The sequence below is a fragment of the Cebus imitator genome, unplaced genomic scaffold (genome assembly GCF_001604975.1).
Source record: "Cebus imitator isolate Cc_AM_T3 unplaced genomic scaffold, Cebus_imitator-1.0 Scaffold4, whole genome shotgun sequence".
Taxonomy (NCBI): domain Eukaryota; kingdom Metazoa; phylum Chordata; class Mammalia; order Primates; family Cebidae; genus Cebus; species Cebus imitator.
This window is the reverse complement of record NW_016107319.1, coordinates 14,665,626-14,687,259: the sequence shown is the minus strand read 5'-3', so window position 1 is coordinate 14,687,259 and position 21,634 is coordinate 14,665,626. Positions and strand designations below refer to the sequence as shown.

Genomic DNA, 21,634 nt, shown 5'->3' with positions numbered 1-21,634 from the left:
TACATCAAACTGAGTATATTTTAAACTATTGTATTTTAAATACTGACGCTAGGAGGCTTTCCCCTGGATAATTAGATTTGATACTGGAGAACATAATTCAGTTAAAATATATAAACATTGTAAGCTATTTCAATACAATAGACTGTCACAGAAAATCATTTCTGAATAGTATATAAAAATATTGTTTACAAAAATACTAATAATTTAATTGGAGCAGGATTTCTCTCTTCACTAAAGACTAATAAGGGGATGTAAATTGTCACAAAGGCATGAAAAAATCTCAATAAATTTTCCTTTAATTTTTTAAGATTCTTCTCAGCTTTTCTTTCTTTTCCTCCCAGCTTTACTGACTTATAATTGACAAATTAAAATGGTTTATATTAAAGATATAATGTGATAATTTGAGATACATATTCATTGTGTAATCACTACCACAACCAAATTAATCATATATCCATCACCATCCGTAGTCACAGTGTGTGTGTAAGTGTGAGTGCATGGTGAGGATGTGTAAGATCTATTCTTCTATCCTATTTCAGGTCATCAATACAGTATTCACTACAGTCACCATGCTGCACATTAGATACTTAGAACTTATTTGTCTTTCAAACTGAATGTTTGTATGTTTTGACCAACATCTCCTTAATTCCCTCCAACCCTCAGCCCTGGCAACTGCCATCCTATTCTATGTTTTTATATTAACTTTAATAGATTTCACATATAAGTGAGACTACACAGTATTTGCGTTTCCATATCTGGCTTATTTAACTTAACATAATGTCTTCCAAGCTCATCTTTATTAAAACAAATGACAAAATTTCCTTAGTTTTAAAGGCTGAATAGTATTCTATTGTGTATAATACCAAATTTTCTTTATCCATTCATCTGTTGATAAGCACTTACATTGATTTCTTATCTTGGCTATTGTGAATAATGCTGCAGTGAGGGCACAGATAGTTCTTTAACAAAATAATTTCATTTATTTGGATATATACCCAGTAATAGGATTGTTGAATCTTATGATAGTTCTATTTTTAATTGTTGATGGAAATTCCATATTGTTTAACATAATGGGTATACTAATCGACATTCTATTAACGGTGTACAAGGATTCTCTTTTCTCCACATCTTTGCCAATACTTGCTGTCCCTTGTCTTTTTAATAATAGTTATAATACCAGGTGTGAGGTAATATCTCACTGGCATTTTGACTTACATTTCCCTGATGATCATATACCTCTTGGCCATTTGCATATCTTCTTTAGAAAAATGTTTATTGAGGTTTGTTGGCCATTTCTGAATTAAATTATTTGGGAGGTTTTGCTATTAAGTTGTATGCTTATCATTTTGGATATTAATTCTTTACCAGGTATATGGTTTGCAAATATTTTCTCCCATTCTGTAGGTTCTCTTTTCATTTTGTTGATTGTGTTTGTGGATTATTTCTTCTTTTTGCTGTTGAATTATTTTATTACTATTATTATACTTTAAGTTCTGGGATACATGTGCAGAACGTGCAGTTTTGTTACATAGATATACACATGTCATGGTGGTTTGCTGCATCCATCAACTTGCCATCTACATTAGGTATTTTACCAAATGCTATCTCTTCCCTAGCCCCCCATACCCCGACAGGCCCCAATGTGTGATGTTTCCTTCCCCGTGTGCATGTGTTCTCATTGCTCAACTACCACTTATGAGTGAGAACATGTGGTGTTTGGTTTTCTGTTCTGGTGTTAGTTTGTTGAGAATTATGGTTTCCAGTTTCATCCACGTCCCTGAAAGGACATGAACTCATCCTTTTTTATGGCTGCATAGTGTTCCATGGGGTGGATGTGCCACAGTCTATCACTGATGAGCATTTGGGTTGGTTCCAAGTCTTCACTATTGTAAACAGTGCTGCAATAAACATACATGTGCATGTGTCTTTATAGTAGAATGATTTATAATCCTTTGGGTTATACGGTAATGGGATTACTAGGTCAAATGGTATTTCTAGTTCTAGATCCTTGAGGAATCACTGCACTGTCTTCCACAATGATTGAACTAATATAGGTGAATGAATTTACACTCCCACCAACAGTGTAGAAGTGTTTCTATTTCTCCACATCCTCACCAGCATCTGTTGTTTCCTGACTTTTTAATGATTGCCATTCTAACTGGCATGAGATGGCATCTCAATGTGGTTTTCATTTGCATTTCTCTAATGACCAGTGATGATGAGCTTTTTTCATGTTTGTTGGCTGCATAAATGTCTTCTTTAGAAAATGAACTGTTCATATCCTTTGGCTACTTTTTGATGGGATTGTTTGTTTGTTTCTTGTGTATTTGTTTAAGCCCCTTATAGATTCTGGATATTAGCTCTTTGTCAGATGGATAGATTATAAAAATTTTCTCTCATTCTCTAGGTTGTTTGCTCACTCTGATGATAGTTTCTTTTGCTATGCAGAAGCTCTTATTTTAATTGGATCCCTTTTGTCTATTTTGGCTTTTGTTGCCATTGTTTTTGGTGTTTTAGTCATGAAGTCCTGGCCCATGCTTATGTCCTGAAGGATATTGCCTAGGTTCTCTTCTAGGGTTTTAATTGTGGTAGGTATTATGTTTAAGTGTTTAATCCATCTTGAATTAATTTTTGTATAAGATGTAAGGAAGGGATCCAGTTTCAGCTTTCTGCATATGGCTAGCCAGTTTTCCCAACATCATTTATTAAATAGGGAATCCTTTCCCCATTGCTTGTTTTTATCAGGTTTGTCAAAGATCAGATGGTTGTAGACATGTGCTGTTATTTCTGAGGCATCTGTTCCGTTCCATTGGTGTATATATCTGTTTTGGTATCAGTACCATGCTGTTTTGGTTATTCTAGCCTTGTAGTGTAGTTTGAAGTCAGGTAGCATGTTGCCTCCAGCTTTGTTCTTTTTGCTTAGGATTGTCTTCGCTATATGGACTCTTTTTTGGTTCTGTATGAAATTAAGTAGTTTTTTTTTTTTTCAACTCTATGAAGAAAGTCAATGGTAGCTTGATGGGGAAAGCACTGAATCTATAAATTACTTTGGGCAGTATGGCCATTTTCATGATGTTGATTTTTTCTATCCATGAGCATGGAATTTTTATCCATTTATTTGTCTCCTCTCTTATTGCCTTCGGCAGTGGTTCGTAGTTCTCCTTTAAGAGGTCCTTCACATCCCTTGTAAGTATTCCTAGGTATTTTATTCTTTTTGTAGCAATTGTGAATGGGAGTTCACTAATGATTTGTCTCTCTGTTATTGGTGTATAGGACTGCTTGTAAATTGTGTACATTGATTTTGTATCTTGAGACTTAAGCTGAAGTTGCTTATCAGTTTAAGGGGATTTTGGGCTGAGATGATGGGGCTCTCTAACTATACAATGATGTCATTTGCAAATAGAGACAATTTGACTTTCTCTTTTCCCATTTGAATACCCTTTATTTGTTATCAGTCTCTTGCCTGATTGCCCTGGCCAGAACTTCCAATACTATATTGAATAGGAGTGGTGAGAGAGGGCATCCTGGTCTTGTGCTAGTTTTCAAAAGAAATGCTTCCAGTTTTTGCCCATTCAGTATATTGGCTGTGGGTTTTTCATAAATAGCTTTTATTATTTTGAGATACATTCCATTGATACTTTGTTTACTAGAGTTTTTAACATGAAGGGCTGTTAAATTTTGTTTTCAGCTTTTCTGCATCTATTGAGATAATAAGGTGTTTTTTGACATTGATTCTGTTTTTGTGATGGATTATGTTTATTGATTTGCATGTGTTGAACCAGCCTTGTATCCCAGGGGTGGAGCCAACTTAATCGTAGTGGATAATCTTTTTGATGTGCTGCTGGATTTAGTTTCTTAGTATTTTATTGAGGATTTTTGCATCAATCTTCATCAGGAATATTTGTCTGAAATTTCTTTTTTTTGTATCTCTGCCAGGTTTTTGTATCAGATAATGCTGGCCTCATAAAATGAGTTAGGAAGGATTCCCTTTTTTTCTATTGTTTGGAATAGTTTCAGAAGAAATGATACCAGCTCCTGTTTGTACCTCTGTTTGAAGTCAGCTGTGAATCTCACTGGTCTTGGACTTTTTTGGTTGGTAGGCTATTAATTGCTGCCTTAATTTCAAAACTTGTTATTAGTCTGTTTAGGGATTTGACTTCTTCTGGTTTAAACTTCGGTAGGTGTATGTGTCCAGGAATTTATGCATTTCTTCTAGATTTTTTACTTTATTTTTGTAGAGGTGTTTATGGTGTCCTCTGATGATAGTTTATATTTCTGTGAGATCAGTGGTGATATCCCCTTTATCATTTTTTATTGTATGTATTTTATACTACTCTATTTTCTTCTTTATTAGTCTGCTACCAGTCTATTTGTTGACCTTTCAAAAACCAGCTGCTGGATTCGCTGATTTTTTTGCAGGGATTTTTGTGTGTGTCTCTGTCTCCTTCAGTTCTGCTCTGATCTTAGTTATTTCTTGTCTTCTGCTAGCTTTTGAATTTGTTTGCTCTTGTTTCTCTAGTTCTTTTATTTGTGATCTTAGGGTGTTGATTTTAGATCTTTCCTATTTTCTCTTATGGAACTTTAGTGCTATAAATTTCCCTCTACACACTGCTTTAAATGTGTCTCAAAGATTCTGGTATCTTGTGTCTTTGTTCTCATTGGCTTCAAATAACATCCTTATTTCTGCCCTCATTTCATTATTTACGCAGTAGTCATTCAGGAGCAGGTTGTTCAGTTTCCAAGTAGTTGTGTGGCTTTGAGTGAGTTTCTTAATCCTGAGTTCTAATTTCATTGAACTGTGATCTGAGAGACTGTTATGCTTCCCATTCTTTTGCATTTGCTGAGGAGTGTTTTATTTCCAATTACATGGTCAATTTTAGAATAAGTGTGATGTGGTGCTGAGAAGAATGTATATTTTGTTGATTTAAGATGGAGAGTTTTGTAGGTGTCTATTAGGTTGTCTTGGTCCAAAGCTGAGTTCAAATCCTGGATCCTTGTTACTTTCCTGTCTCATTGATCTGTCTAATATTGACAGTGGGGTGTTAAAGTCTCCCACTATTGTTGTTTGGGAGTCCAATTCTCTTTGTAGGTCTCTAAGAACTTGCTTTATGAATCTGGGTGCTCTTGTATTGTGTGCATATTTAGGATAGTTAGCTCTTCTTGTTGCATTGATCCCTTTACCAATTTGTAATGCCCTTGTCTCTTTTGATCTTTGTTGGTTTAAAATCTGTTTTTTTCAGAGACTAGGCTTGCAAACCCTGCTTTCTTTTTTGCTTTCATTTGCTTGGTGAATCTTCCTTCATCTCTTTATTTTGAGCCTATGTGTGTATTTGCACGTGACATGAATCTCCTAAATGCAGCAGTCTTTATCCAATTTACCAGTCTCTGTCTTTTAAATGGGGCATTTAGCATGTTTCCATTTAAGGTTAATATTGTTATGTGTAAACTTGATCCTGTCATTATGATGCTAGCTGGTTCTTTTGCTAGCATTAGCAAAAGATGCAGTTTCTTCATAATGTTGATGTCTTTACAATTTGGAATGTTTTTGCAGTGGCTGCTACTGGTTGTTTCTTTCCATGTTTAGTGCTTCCTTCAGGAGCTCTTGTAAGGCAGGCCTGGTGGTGACAAAATCTCTCAGGATGTGCTTGTCTGTAGAGGATTTTATTTTTCCTTCATTTATAAAGCTTAGTTTGGTTGAATATGAAATTCTGGGTTGAAAGTTCTTTTCCTTAAGAATATTGAATATTGGCCCCCACTCTCTTCTGGCTTGTAGGGTTTCTGCTGAGAGATCTGCTGTTAGTCTGATGGGCTTCCTGTTGTTGGTAACCTGACCTTTCTCTCTGGCTGCCCTTAACATTTTTTAATTCATTTCCACCTTGGTGAATCTGACGATTATCTGTCTTGGGGTTGCTATTCTTAAGGAGGATCTTTGTGGTGTTTCTGTATATTCTGAATTTAATGTTGGCCTGCCTTGCTAGGTTGGGGAAGTTCTCCTGGATTATATTCTGAAGAGTGTTTTTTATCTTTGTTGGTTCCATTCTACCTGTCACTTTCAGGTACACCAGTCAAATAAGGATTTGGTGTTTTCACATAGTCCCATATTTCTTGGAAGCTTTGCTCGTTTCTTTTCACTCTTTTTTCTAATCTTGTCTTCTTGCTTTATTTCATTTAATTGATCTTCAATCTCTGATATCCTTTCTTCCGCTTGATTGATTTGGCTATCGATACTTGTGAATGCTTCATCAAGTTCTCATGCTGTGTTTTTCAGTCCATCAGGCTATTTATTTTCTTCTCTAAATTGGTTATTCTAGTTAGCAATTTGTCTAACGATTTTTCCAGTTTCTTAGCTTCCTTGAATTGGGTTAGAATATGCTCCTTTAGCTTGGAAAGTGTGTTATTATTCACTTTTGAAGCTTTCTTCTGTCAATTCATCCAACTCATTCTCTGTCCAGTTATTTTCTCTTGCTGGCAAGGAGTTGTGATTCTTTGGAGCAGTAGTGTTCTGGTTTTTGGAATTTTCAATCTTTTTTTTTTTTTTTTTGCTGGTTTCTCCCCATCTTCATGCATTTATCTACCTTTGGCCTATGATGTTGGTGACCTTTAGATGGGGTCCCTGAGTTGACGTCCTTTTTGTTAATGTTGATATTATTCCTTTCTGTTTGTTAGTTTTCCTGCTAACAGGACCCTCTGCTGCAGGTCTGCTGCAGTTTGCTGAAGGTCCAACCTGTTTGCCTGGGCATGATCAGCCGAGGCTACAGAACATCAAAGATTGCTTGCTGCCTGTTTCTTCCTCTGGAAGTTTCATCCCAGAGGAGCACCCGCCAGATGCCAGCCAGAACTCTCCTGTATGAGGTTTCTGTGGGGCCCTATTGGGAGATGTCTTCCAGTCAGGATACATAGGAGTCAGGGATCTACTTGAGGAGGCAGTTTGTCCCTTATCAGAGTTGAATGCTGTGGTGGGAGATCTGCTGCTGCTCTCTTTAGAGCTGTCAGGCAGGGAGTTTTAAGTCTGCTAAAGCTGTGCCCACAGCCACTTCTTCCCCCAGGTGCTCTGTCCCAGGGAGATGGAGGTTTTATCTGTAAGTCCTTCCATGGGACTGCTGCCTTTTTTTCAGAGATGCCCTGTCCAGAGAAGAGGAATCTAGAAAGGCAGTTTGGCTGTGGTGGCCTTGCTGAGCTGCAGAGGGCTCCACCCAGTTCAAATTTCCCCATGACTTGGCTTACACTGTGAGAGTAAAACTACCTACTCAAGCCTCAGAAATGGCAGACTCCCCCTGCCACCAAGTTCAAGTGTTCAAGTTTGACCTCAGACTGCTGTGCAGTCAGTTATAATTTTAAGCCTCTGGATCTTAGTTTGCTGGGCTCCGTGGGGGTGAGCCCCCCCGAGCCAGACCACTTGGCTCCCTGGCTTCAGCCCCCTTTCCCAGGAGTGAATGGTTCTGTCTCACTGGCATTCCAGGTGCTACTGGGGTTTGAAAAACAAACAAACAAACAAACAAAAAACTCCTGCCACTAGTTTGGTATCTGCCCAAATGGCTGCCCAGTTTTGTGCTTGAAACCCAGGGCTCTGGTGGCATAGGCACCAGAGGGAATCTCCTGGTCTGCTGGTTGTGAAGACCATGGGAAAAGCGTAGTATCTGGGCTAGAATGCACTGTTCTTCTTGGTATTGTCTCTCATGGCTTCCCTTGGCTAGGGGAGGGAAATCCCTCGACCCCTTGCACTTCCCAGGTAAGGCAACACTCCTCCCTGCTTGAGCTCACCCTCCATGGGCTGCACCCACTCTCCAACCAGTCCCAATGACATGAACTGGGTACCTCAGCTGGAAATGCAGATATCACCTGCCTTCTGTGTTGATCTCACTGAGAGCTGCAAACTGGAGCTGTTCCTATTTGGCCATTTGCCAGCAACTAAAATATGTATTTTTTTCAAATTAACAGTTTCATAGGGTTATATTTCTCTACTCATTATTTTAGAGTATATCGTAATGGCTTAGATTTAAAACATAGCTCTGCGGTTATCTTGCCTGGGCTTAATTGCCTGCTTTACCACTTTCTAGCTATCTTTGGACAAGTTATTTATTCCTCCTATACCTTACTTTTTTCAGCTATAAAAGGAAGACAATATCTAAGTCACTGGATTGTTGTGAGGCTTAAATGAAATAATTATGTAATATACGTGGTCCATTGTAATTACTCAATAAAAGTTTGCTATTATTATTCATAAATAATCCTTACATATTCTTAAATATGAAAATAAACTTTTATAATTATTTTTATTTTGAAAATGTTAAAATATTAAATGAAATTTTATAATGACTCATTTTAAAAGAGATTTTGTATTGAATGTCATCAATTGGTTTCTACCCATATAATCTCTTGATTATCATAATGATCTATGTGCTAAAGAAGGTGATATGCTTGTTTATACATATTTTATGGATGGGAGAACTGAGGCTTGGAAAGAGACATTTCTAAGCTCATTGACAGAGATGGAACTTTAACCTTGGTCTCTTCAAGTTAAGGTGAATGCTTTTTCCATTTTACAATGTGAACACATTTTAAAAATCAATGTTATAAAAACATAATTAGATGGATGATTAAAGCAGTCTTGATAGCAAGAGCTGCCTTTTATTCATGTTTCACAGACTAGCTTAATGCTTTGCAATATGTTAGATTTTTCTGTAAATGATTGTGTCTGTTAAAATTCTTATTTAAACTAGAATTTTCAAAAGAAAAGTTAATTTAAAAGCATATTTTTATTATAATGCATAAGATTGGGAAACTTTTCTTTACAGAAAGGGGCCACTCCAACATAATTTTAAATATATGTCTAATTATATTGCTCCACCCAGCTAAAACATTTTTTGGTGCATAAGAAAATTTAATTTAAAATGGAGGAGATATTCTAAAATAATGAAAGCAAAACAGAATATTGATATGAAAAATAGAGCTCAAATAACGGATTCCTATTTGCTTCTGGTATGTGTTTGATTTTTGAAAGAATATATTTTATGTATTTTAGATTGTCTGTCATCTTCATTCATACTGTCTTCTTTGATTGTGTATAATAGCTCCAGATGTGCAACCCACGCATTTTTTCATCCAGTAGAATATTTCACCTAACATATATGTAGTTAATTCAATTGATTAACTTCTTTAGTGTATGACACCAAGTGGATCACATTTCTAAAACTGTCTTCAGGTATTTTTAGCTTTTTTTTTTTCATTCTTTATTCTTATCACTATGGTAACAAAAAGATTGTGACTGAGGACATGATTTTTGTCTAAAAATCTTACTTTGGGAGAATGAAGCAACTTCAGGCTACATGTGTAGGCAGATCTTAAAAGCTGCAGAATATGCAAACATGAAAACCATTACTTGATATTTATTTAAATACCAATAAATAAAACTAATAATAAGAGAATAGCATATCTAAAAGTAAAGAAAATAATAAATTGTGGTTATATATTATCTACTCATACATCTGTCTATTCTTTATAAATGTGAACTTTGAAAGTTTTCCAGTATTTTTCCAACAGATAAATAGAACTTTTAGTTCATTTTCTGCAATTAAAATAATGAAAAAACTCAACAACAATGATAAGTTCATTTTTAGTGAGAAGCCCTAGACAAAAATCTTAAAAAACATGAAAGGTACTTATGTTCTATTTAATCTGAAATATTCTATTATCTGAACAAATTATAACCTGACATATTATGTGAATCATTTTAAGTTTTCTGACTAGTTAGTGGCAAACTATAACTTTTTTCTGAGCATCCTGCTCCTCAGACCACAGCTTTGTTCACCACAAGCCAACAATGCTACATTTTCTGTTCCTTTACCAATATATAGCTTTTTATTATTAAATGGGAAATGTATAATGATTTTCTCTTAAAAGTTTTTCACATGAACAGGCACTCTAATCATAAAGTTTAATTATCTAGGAAGGAATTTAAAAGGATATTTTAAAATAGAGGAATCTAGATTATAAAATACTGACAGCAAAAGAATGAAGATGTATCAGAGGTAATACGTTATGATAGCATTATTTTAAATAACTTCTAAAAATAAAATTTAACACATTTTTATTGTAAAACATTTTGAAAATACATACTAAAAACAAAAGGTGAAATGAAGAACACTGACAACTTAATGTTTGAGAATGGCCTGAGGCTCCTGACTAGGGATCAGAATAGGTAGTCTGTTCTTATAAGGATCTTAGAAGTGCCCCAATTAACATTTGGTTAAATGTGTTTGTCAATTTATCTTCTTTATTAATAGAATAAAAATAGGATCACACTGTACATATGTTGCTGGTGCAAATCCCAGCTCACAAACTCACTCTTTAAGACTTACTTTTTATTTTCAGACTTCATGCATCAGAAATTTAATTTCAGGCAATTTGACTTTTCATTCCATTTTTTTCTGAGGTTATTGCTAAATAAGAGTGGAGGAAAGTCAATCTCTGTTACTACTGTCAGCCCCAGCCAACCACTCATCTGCATTTTGTCTCTATAGATTTATCATTTCTGAAAATTTATTGTAAATAGAATAATACAATATGTAGTCTATTGTCTTTTATGTCGTGACATAGCTTGTGGGGTGTTCAGATGACCTGCAATTAACTTTGGCATTTCCTGGCAGTTAGTTCACTACAATACCACATACTAGATGGCTTAAACAATTCGTATTAATTGTCTCATAATTGTAAACACTAGGAGTCTAAGATCAAGTGTTTCCCTTGATTTCCCTTAAGGCCTTGGTTTCACTTAAGCCCTCTTTTCTTGGCCTCCTTTCTTGCTGCGTCTTCACATGGCCTTTCTTCTGGGCATGCTCACCTCAGTATCTTTTCCACTTTTATAGGGATCCCTGTCCTGTTAATGTAGGGACCTACCCTTATGACCTCATTTAACCTTAATGTCCTCTTTAAAGATCATATCTCCAAATAGAGTTACATTAGGGGTTAGAGCTTCAACAGGTTAATTTTGGGAGGAGACACAATTCAGTCTATAACACCTGGCATATCCATTGGACTTGTTGACACTTACAAGTCAATTTAATCAAGATGCAATGAAGATTCTCTTTTTATTTTATTTCATTTTTTGAGACAAAGCCTTGCTCTATTGCCCAGGCTGGAGGGCAGTGGTGTGATCTCGGCTCACTGCAACCTCCACCTCCTGGGTTTAAGTGATTCTCCTGCTTCAGCCTCCCAAGTAGCTGAGAAATGCCCGCTAATTTTTTTTTTTTTTTTTTTTTTTTTTTTTTTTTTAATTTCTCAAACTCCTGACCTTTGATAATCCACCTGCCTTGGCTTCCCAAAGTGCTGGGATTAGAGGCATGAGCCACCTCTCCTGTCCAATTTTTTTTTGATTTCTAATGAGATATAATTTACATCTTAAAAATTCATCCATTATAAGGATTCAGTTGAATGATTTTTAGTAAATGTACATAGGTGTGCAACTATAAGCATTTTAGAATAAATGTAAAGATTTTCATAACCACAAAACATCATTTTATGACCATTTGTAGCTGATACCCTACTCTTATCCCCAGTCCCAGACGACCACTAGACTGCCTTCTATCTTTATAGATTTGTCATTTTAAAAAATTTCTCATAAATAGAATTATGCAATATATAGTCTACTATGACTGGCTTCTTTCAACAATGTTTTTGAGGTTTATCCATGTTGTAGTATATTTTAGTACTTTATTCCTTCTTATTGCTGAATAAGATTTCTTTGTATAAATAAGCCTGATTTTGTTTATCTATTCATTAGTTGATGGACATTTGGGTTGTTTCCACCTTTTTGTTATTATGAATAATGCTGCTGTGAACATCTCACTGTGGTTTTAATTTGTATTTCCCAAATAATGAATGATGTTGAGCATCTTAGACATTTTTATTCATCTTATTTAGAGAAGTCTATTCAGAACTTTTGAATATTGTTTCAATTGAGAGCTTTATTTTCTTATTATTAAATTACTAACTTTTTCTATTCTGGATACAAATTCTTTATCAGATATATAATTTGCAAGCATTTTTCACAGGCTGCAGAATATTTTTTTATTTTCTTAATGGCATGCCTGAAAAGCAAAGGTTTTTAGTTTTTATGAAGTCTAATTCATCAGTTTTTCTTTTCTTTTCTTGGGAATGCTTGTGGTGTTATAACTAAGAAGGTTTTGCTTGTAACAAGATAAAGGTTTCCTTCTATGATTTTTTTCAAGAATTTTAATGCCTTAGCTCTTACTTTTTGGTCTATAGTTCATGTTCTTATAGCCTATCTGCATATTTGAATATAGAGTATTTTTCTTATGCACAGCATAGAGTTTGATCTTGTTTTAAAAAATATGGGCTGTTTGATTGGAGTCTTTAATTCATTCATATTTGGTATAATAATTGATATGCTACATTTATGTCTGTCATTTTGCTGTTTGTTTTGCATATGATTCATGTGTCTTTGGTCCCCATGTTCCTCCTTTACTTCCTTCTTTTGCATTTTGTACATATATTATTATTGTACCATTATAATTATATCAGAAACTTTACAAGTATATTTTTAAAATTATTTTCTTAGTGATTGCTCTAGATATTACAATATGCATTTTAATTTATCACAATATTGTTTAGATAAATATTAAAATAATTCTGGTTAGACATAGTCACTTTACTTCAATACAACTTTATGTCATCTATTCACCTTTGTGCTGCTGTTATCATATATATATATATATATATACCAGTTGAAATTTATAAGCCTGGAAATTTAGGTTTATAATTATGTTCTATGTAATCATATACTTTTGAAAGGAATTAAGAGAAGACATTTGCAGACATCTTTTATACAGTTATATATGTTAGTTTTAATTAAAAGATATCTGCAAATGTCTATTGCAAACACACACACACAAACACGCAAACACACACACACACTTTACCATTTCCTTTACTCTTCATTATTTCTCTGGATATGTTACCATCTGGTGTCTTTTCTTTTTCAGTAGGTCTTCTGGCCGTGTATTTATTTAACATCTTTATATCTGGAAATGTCTTTATACCTTCATTCTTGAAGAATAGTTTTGCTAGACATAGAATTCTTGGTTACCAATTTGTTATTTTTTAGTCAGTATTTTGAATATGTCTTTCCACTGACTTCTGACCACGATTGGTTCTGATAGGGTCTTCTAGTACTGTATTTGTTTAATGTCTTCATGTCTGGTAATGTCTTTATTGCCTCCATTAAGAATAGTTTTGCTGGATATAGAATTCTTGATTGACAATTTTTTGATTTTCAGTCAGTATTTTGAATATATTCTTCCACTGTCTTCTGACCACCATTGGTTCTGATGAGAAATCAGCAAATAATCTTATTTTTGTTATCCTGTGTATGTTGAAGTACTTTTCTCTTTCTACTTTCAAGATTATCTCTTTGCTTTTGTCTTTCAACATTTTGGCTATGATGTGTTTACATGTGATCACTTTGTGTTTGTTTATCATACTTGGGGTTCATTGAACTTCTTGGATTTTTAGATTAATGGTTTTCTTCAAATTTGGCAATTTTCAGCCAAATATATTTTTCTTGACTTTTTCTTCTCTCTTCTTTCCTTTGATAGCTCTCATTATATGTATATTAGTACATGTAAAATTTTCCTGGAGGTTTCTGATGCTGTTTATTTTTAAATCTTTCTTTGTTTAGTTGTTCAAATTGGATAATGTCTATTAATGTACCTTCAAATTCACTATTTCTTTCTTCTGCCATTTTACACCTATGGTTGAGGCCACTTTGTAAATTTTTTTTTATTTCATTATATTATTTTCCAACTCTAGAATACATTTAGTTTCATTTTATTGAATCTATTTTTCTTTATAATTTCTATTTTTAATTTTATAACATTTTTCTTTAATTCTTAAAATAAATGTAATTTGATTATTAGAACATATTTATAGTAGTTTCCTTGAGGTCTTTGTCTGTTAAATCTAACCTCTGAATTCACTCAGAGTCAGGTTTTATTAACGCTTTTCCATTTTTTGGCATGTATCATTTTGTTGTTGTTATTACTGAGTAATGGAAATTTTAGATACTATATTGTTACAACTATGGATTCATCCCTTCCGACTATGGGCTGTTCCAGGATTTATTTATGTAAAGATTTTAGGCAGTGGTGTCTACAACTCTTGTGTAGCAGACTGCCACTTTTCTGATAGTAGGTACTCTTTAATGCTTTCACCCACCTGAGAGATAAATGTACCATCTCCTCTCTCTTTAATAATTTAAGGAATAAGTCACAAAGTGAAAGGAAATTCATGAGAATATACTAATGGATACCTTCCTTGGTTAAAGCAATCCACAGTCTTTTTTGATGAAATTGCTTGCAAATATAATCAACAAATGTAATATCTTTTGAATATTTAATATGTGCTGTGAAAAGTAATGTGGTTCAGATATTTCAGACTGCATAATAACTGGAGAGACATACAGACATATAACTACATACATACAATGTTGCAAGTGCTTAAATATTCATACATGTATCAAGTGCTAAAATAATAGAGTATTAATTATATGTTCCTTACATAGACGGTAGAATTTGAGTTAATCATTGTAAGATGAGTTAACTGGATAAGAAAATAAAAACAAAAATTTAACACATGGAAGAGAGATAATGTGCAAATCAGATTAGAATTTTCATGGTAGCTGGTAACGCTGAATAGGGGAGTGTCTATGTTAAAAATGTCCCTTATTTACCTATTATCTGCCTACTGGAAATGGACGTTCTCAAATGTACAATGCAAATTAGATTTTGGAAATAAATCAATATTGTCAGTAGAAACTATTTGAATTATTTTCCTAGAGCTGAATACCCCTGGATAAACAAGAGACCAAATTCTAGGGGCAAAGAGCAACCCTGGAAGATTTGTCTGTCATCACCTTCTTTAGCTACCTAATCCAAACAGCTGTTCCTACTCATCTGCCTGCTCTCTTTCCTAGCACTTTGTAAAGATGGTTCTTGACATATGGTCTCATTTTACATTATTTAACTCTGTTAATGCCTGCTTTCACCCTAGCAATAGCTGTGCAAAGCCTATTAAATCCCCTGGGAATGATCATGGCTAGTGAAAGAATTTTTCTTTCCCCACACTTTCCTGTCTTATCCTACAGCCATGTGAGTTGTTACTCCAATTAGTAAGTTACTCTAAATTGCCATTCTGTATTTTTTAAAGCTTTGAGTCTTATTATTTGGTTTGGTACATTTGTACCATTGTTATATAAGCTGCACAGAGAATCTGATTAAATTCTGTAATATTACTTAACAATAGTTATTCTTCTAAAATATGTCTGTTTTCTTTAAGTTGAAAATAACCATCTTTAAGAAACAGTAGGAACGGCGGGAGCTTGAGAATGGTGTAACTTCAATAAAGGTATAATTACTTTTGTAAGTCTGTTAGAGAGCAAGGCTTTTGGTTCCTTTTGTTAGATCATTGTTTATTAAGATTACACACTCAGTACTCCTAACACGCAGAGAGCCATTAGCAGGTCTTTGTTTTATGTGATTAAATTACTATATCAGGAATATAAACTCCCTGATGAGAACAACTTAGCTATACAAGTTTCTGATACATGAAAGGAACATAAAATATTGTATCACAAATTCTTAATGTACAAGGCAGTAAGATATGATGCAAATTTTTAATATAATGATTCCAACATCATAAACATAATATTAAGAAATTTTTATTTTTTTCTGGCATTTATCTTGGTCCAGAGTCCTATAAATTACTACAGTGAAGTGAAAACTTCTAAAAGACTTAAGGTAGTTTTCAGTTCTTCACTGTCATAATGTTTTGTAGTTCTCACTGAGTTTGCTTAAGCCACATTTAGCAATGAACATTTTCTCGCTTTTCTGAATCAAGCTTTTATTAGACATTATGCTTTGCTCAATAAGGCAACTTGGTGCTTCCATGCTGTGAAGCCTATCATGCACAATATAAATTATTAGTGATATTGAATTGAAAGCTTATGATTCAGGTTTGCAAAAGCAGGCCTCTTACTGGGAGTTGCCAGTTTAGCAGAACATAAGCCAATTGTTTATGCTAAAACTTGCTTTTTTAAAAGGTTTACCTCTAGAGCCATGATAGGTCCATAAGAGTTTCATTTTGGTATTTTGATTTCCAAAATTTAAAATTAAGTTTTCACATTGAAATCAACATGGAATACAGTGGTGTAGCTATGTTTTTTATAAACCATGTTGACTTATAAAAGGAGATATTTATGGAGTAAGCTTCTTGGGGACATAGTTTTTCAGGCATTGATGTAAATATCTCATGTTCCTACCTTAAAGTTGTTGAGTTTGTTTTCTTTAGAAATATTCTTGTCAATGATTCCTTATATATCACTATGTATATACTATTAGCATGATGAGGGACCAAACATCCTTTCGGCTGATGTTATTCAGCAGTCTGGATATAGAGAACGTGATTGTCATATACTTCTTCATATGCACTTGTCATCTTTTGAGGAAAACACAGATACACACATACAAGCATATTTGTATAGCATGTGCATCAATAGTCATGTCCAACAGCATTAATGTCTTCCTATAAAGGCAGATATCAGAACCTTCTCTTTCTCTTTTTTGTGGCATTTAATTCATAATAATAATCAGAAAAGGCAAACAATTGAATGTACACCCACAATTTACAGTATATATTTTCTAGCATTGAGATTTACATTTAACATTAAACAAACATTTAACTAGTGGCTCTTAACCAAATTCTCATAACCTGTTTATGTATTTAAATAAGTTGTACAGTGAGTAACAAATAATTTGATTCTAAGAAAGTTAAGGTACCTAGAGTTTTTAAGTAAGAACTAGATTTGAATGGATTAAAAGATAATCCGTATAACTTCACTGTCACTGACTAAAATTCTTAAGGCAAAAAAAAATAGTAGAAATTTCCCTGCCAGGTATATCACCCTTCTTGGACTTCTTCACTTCTATATAAATGTGAGAATTAGTCTTCCTAGTTCCATTAAAAGTGCAGTTAATATCAAGATAGTTTGTAGAGAATGAATTTCTTTTTTTTCCACTAAATCTTTCTATTTTATAATAGTGTTACAGTTTGGCTGTGTCCCCACTCAAATCTCATTTTGAACTGTAGTTCCCATAATCCCCATGTGTCATGGAAGGGACCCAGTGGGAGGTAATTGAATCATGGGGGCCATTACCTCCATGTTGTTTTCATGATAGTGAGTTCTCAGGAGAGCTGATGATTGTATAAGGAGCTTTTCCCTGCCTTCACTCTGCACTTTCCTTTGCCTGCCACCATGTAAGATGTGCCTTTTCTCCCCCATTGTCTTCTGCCATGACTGCGAGGCTTCCCCAACCATTTGGAACTGTGAGTCCATTAAACCTATTTTTCTTTATATACCCAGTCTCAGGTATGTCTTTATCAGCAGCTTGAGAACAGACTAGTACAAATAGACTATCTACTTATTTAAGTTTTCTTTTATATTGTTAATAAGGGATTAAAAAAATCTCTATAAAGAACTTATAAACCCCTTTTTATACTTATTTCTAAGTATCTTAGTTTTCTGTTGCTTTAGGGAAATGAAGGCGATTCAGTTCTCTTATATTGTTTTTAAGTCAGGTGCTAGACACAGAGATGTTTATTTATTTCTTTATTTCTTTTTTATATGTCCAAAATACTTTAAAATCAAAATATAAAAATCCTCTCATTTCTTCCTATCACTTGTAGAATCAACACTTAACAAATGACACATTTTCTACCTTTCTGACTTCAGCTCCTACTGCCCTCATTTTTGTTCACTCCAGTTAGGCTAATAACTTGACTTTTAAAATACACTAATTTTTCTGCATTTGCTGTTTCTTCTATTTAGAATTTTCTTCTCTCATGGCTTCCTTTGCAAGAGTTTGTCATATCTCTGCTTCAATATCAATTACTCATAAAGCCCCTTCCTGACTTTTCTCTCTAAGATAGCCTGCTGTCCTCCCACTGACCTCTGCCCTCCATCTTTGCTCCATTACCTTAATATTTATTTTCTTTCATCCCACTTATTACTACTTTAGATTATATGATACATGTTTCTCTTTATTAGTTTATGGTCTATCTCCTTCTACTAGCCTATTGACTTCCAGTGTAGCAGGGGCCTTACCTTTCATGTTCACTGCTACCCAGTTCAAGAATAGAACCTTGTTTGTACAAAGGAGGCAAGAGCTGGTGTTACCAGCCGCAGCAGAATGAAGGCCACATGCCCATACTAAGCTAAGAAACATGAAAGGAAAATCTCCCCTACTTTACTTTAAAAGTAGTAGTAGGAAAAAATTGTAAAAAGGTAGTATATGCCTATATACTCCTCTGATGATAGAAAGAAATGATTGAGCCTCTTTTTTTTTTTCCTGTCTTTGGACAGAAAAATAATCATCCTTCAGAAAAAGCCTGCTCCTCTGACAGCTTTCCAAAACTCTCTCAGGAAAGCCTGTGGAGATCCTATAGTATTTCCCAGGTAGTATTTTCTTATTCATGAGTATTCTGTGTGATTTGTTGGGAAATATCATTTCAAACATGGCCATCTCTTGTAGGTCTATTGCCAATGTGTCACCTTGCAGGCACTGAGAATACCTAATTGACCCTGGTATCATACCAGCATTGCCTTTGTGTACTAGGTGAAAGACATGTTACTGTTCTTGTATTTATTTAGTTTGTATATTGTTTTTGAGCTTTGTAAGATGAATACAGCTTTCATGTATGCCAAGGCTGTATCTATACAGCTAGTGCTCGACTTATGAACACGGTCGGGACCATGGACCGGTCGTAACACGATTTGGTCATAAGTTGAGTAGGCTATATGTACAGTTGAAATGGTGCATGCGGAGATGGTAGTGCTGCCAGAAGCTGGTCCACACTGTTGTACGCCCAGCTGGGCAACGTTTGCACTGCCAGACGCGGAGCAGTCGTGGCTAGCGATTGTGGTCGTAAAGTTGAATGGTTGTAAGTTGATCAATACCTGTATAGGAATACTCACATAATTTTCTGCTATGATCTTGTGACCTTAGGACACACTTGCATAGCCAGAGAAGTATGAATCACCCAACAGAAGTGAAAGTTGAGAAGGGATTAAATAAGATTAGGATTCAGATACATGAGGTGATAGAGGATCTGGCCCTGCTGTCAGGCAAAGCTACCCTCTCATGTGGCCAAGAATGAGCCTTCAAAGACCAGTTATGTTAATAAGACACCTGCTATAAACAATATGTTCATAAGAAAGTTAATAAGCAGTACCAGGCCAGTGACTGTTATGACTCAGCAGATATGGACTGTTTAATCAGATAAAATGTTTACATATTAAAAAGGACATTATTCTAATTGTTAAAAGTAAAACAGAATGGTAACTAGGATGCGGTCTTCTCTGAGGGGCTCAATTGTGCTAGTGCTACATACAATTAATTTTAAAAGCTGATGGCTGCTAGTTTACATCCAAAAAATTACTACACATTTATAATAGTGTTTGGATGACAAATGCATTGAAATTAATGCTTTTCTTCTTTTGCATAGTAGACTATAAGCACCTAGTCATTATCTTACGCTTTTTTGTATGCTCAGGATTAGCACATTTTAAAAAGGTTGATAAATATTTGTTGAAGGAAGGAAGGGAAGGAGAAAGAGACAAGCTGTAGTTGGAAAGAGAGAGGGAATAAGGGAGGAAAGAATGCAGGGAGGAAAGCAGGAAGCTAACAATGAGTGAGGATTACAGTAGTTTTGAACTTTTTTAGGTTGAAACATACAGATTTTACAAATATAGAGAAAAGTCTCTTCTCAAATGTTTTTCTTGTTACCATTATTTCTTGCCACTTGAAAGGAGTTAGAGAGGAGTTTACTTTGATCTGTTATACCATATAGGTGCTTAAGAGGTAAAACTCATGTCACTTTTTAAGGGATGAGTTTACACATATAATAAAGAGAAAGAACCAAATAGAATCTTATTATACAATGAATGTGGTTAATTTATCATGTAGACAATGTTAGTAACTTTCTATATCACTTCTGCTCCTGAGTAAAACTTTCTCACATGCATTATAGTATTGTTGAATTATATTGAACATAACATAAAATATGGAATTTTTTCTTAAAAGTGTTTCTAAAACATCCTTGCAAATAAGTCCCGGTTGTTGTTAGTCCACCACTTTCCAGAAAATAAATGTGATAATTGTGCACATAGAACATAAAACAAAGTAACCCATACATTTTTAGGAATCTGTGCCACTTCTATTTCTCTACCTAGAGACTTTTATGGTTTAAAATAGACTATGATGTTAACTGATTGAACACAATGAGTGTGTGTGTGTGTGTGTATGTCTGTGTATATGTAGGTGTAGATATCATAATAGCTAGATACATCTTCATTGAATAAAGTGTTAGCCTTTTCTTTGTTCTTTCTACCTAGAAATAAATCTTTCTGATTGTCTTACCTGAATCAGGCCTCTAATGGCAACTATCAGTGGTAAAGTACAACATGAAGAGAAACTATATAGATTTAATTTAGAATTTAGGATTTAATTTAAATTTCCAATCTTTTTGCCACAGTACTCTCTCAGGACTAATATATTTCAAAGCTACTTTCGTGTTCCAATAACTTAGTCTATGTGTCAATTCTGAATCCTCTCTTGGATACAGAGAGATTGCTTTCTTGGTTGTTCTCATAGATACATAGAGTTTCCTATCCCATTCACTCATTCAGCAATATCTATTGAGCATCTTATATGTTGTATTCTCTTCTAGGTTCCATAGGTACAGTATGAGTAAAGCAAATTCCCTGCCCTCCTGAAGCTTACACTGTGTATGTGTGTGTGTACACACACAACAAAAAATATATATTTTATATATTTTTATGTATATATATACACATGCACACATATATATGTATATATCAAATCAATAAGTCCTATGAGGAAAACTAAAGCAAGGTAAGAAGATACAGAGCAAGGTCGGGATATTTTTCTTTGGGGTGGTCAGAGTAGTTTTTTGGAATAAAGTGGAATTTGAGCAGGGACCATAAGGAAATGAGGGAGGGAACCATGCTGATGACTGTGGGAAGGATCAAGTCCTAAGGCAGGAGTGGATACTGAGAGACGGCAAGGAAGCCAGTGTAGTTAGAACAGATGTATCAAGGCAGGGTTGAAAGGAAATGACAGTAGAGCAGTCACCAATGACTAGGTCATAGAGGACCTTGAAGGCAGCATTAAATACTTTAGATTTTATTGTAAATATGATAGAGACTTCATGTGACTTATATTACAAAAGAGTTGCCATGACTTTCATGCGAATGGGCTATGTGGCACAAAAGAGGAAGCAAGAATTTGGCTAGGAAGTTATTGCAACTGGATCTGCACCAGACACAGTGGCTCACAACTGTAATCCCAGCACTTTGGGAGGCCGAGGTGGGTGGATCACGAGGTCACAAGTTCAAGACCAGCCTGGCCAAGATGGTGAAACCCCATCTCTACTGAAAATACAAAAAATAGCCAGGCATGGTGGCAGGCACCTGGAATCCCGGCTACTTGGAAGGCTGAGGCAGAGAATCGCTTAAACCAGGGAGGTGGATGTTGCAGTGAGC

At 34.7% G+C, this 21,634-nt stretch overlaps 1 protein-coding gene across 1 annotated transcript in view; it reads left to right on the top strand.

Annotated features, from left to right (window-relative positions):
- The window catches only part of IQCM (IQ motif containing M), a 490,160-nt gene that overhangs the window by 283,718 nt on the left and 184,808 nt on the right, over positions 1 to 21,634 (top strand). The gene's annotated exons all lie outside the window — the stretch shown is intronic.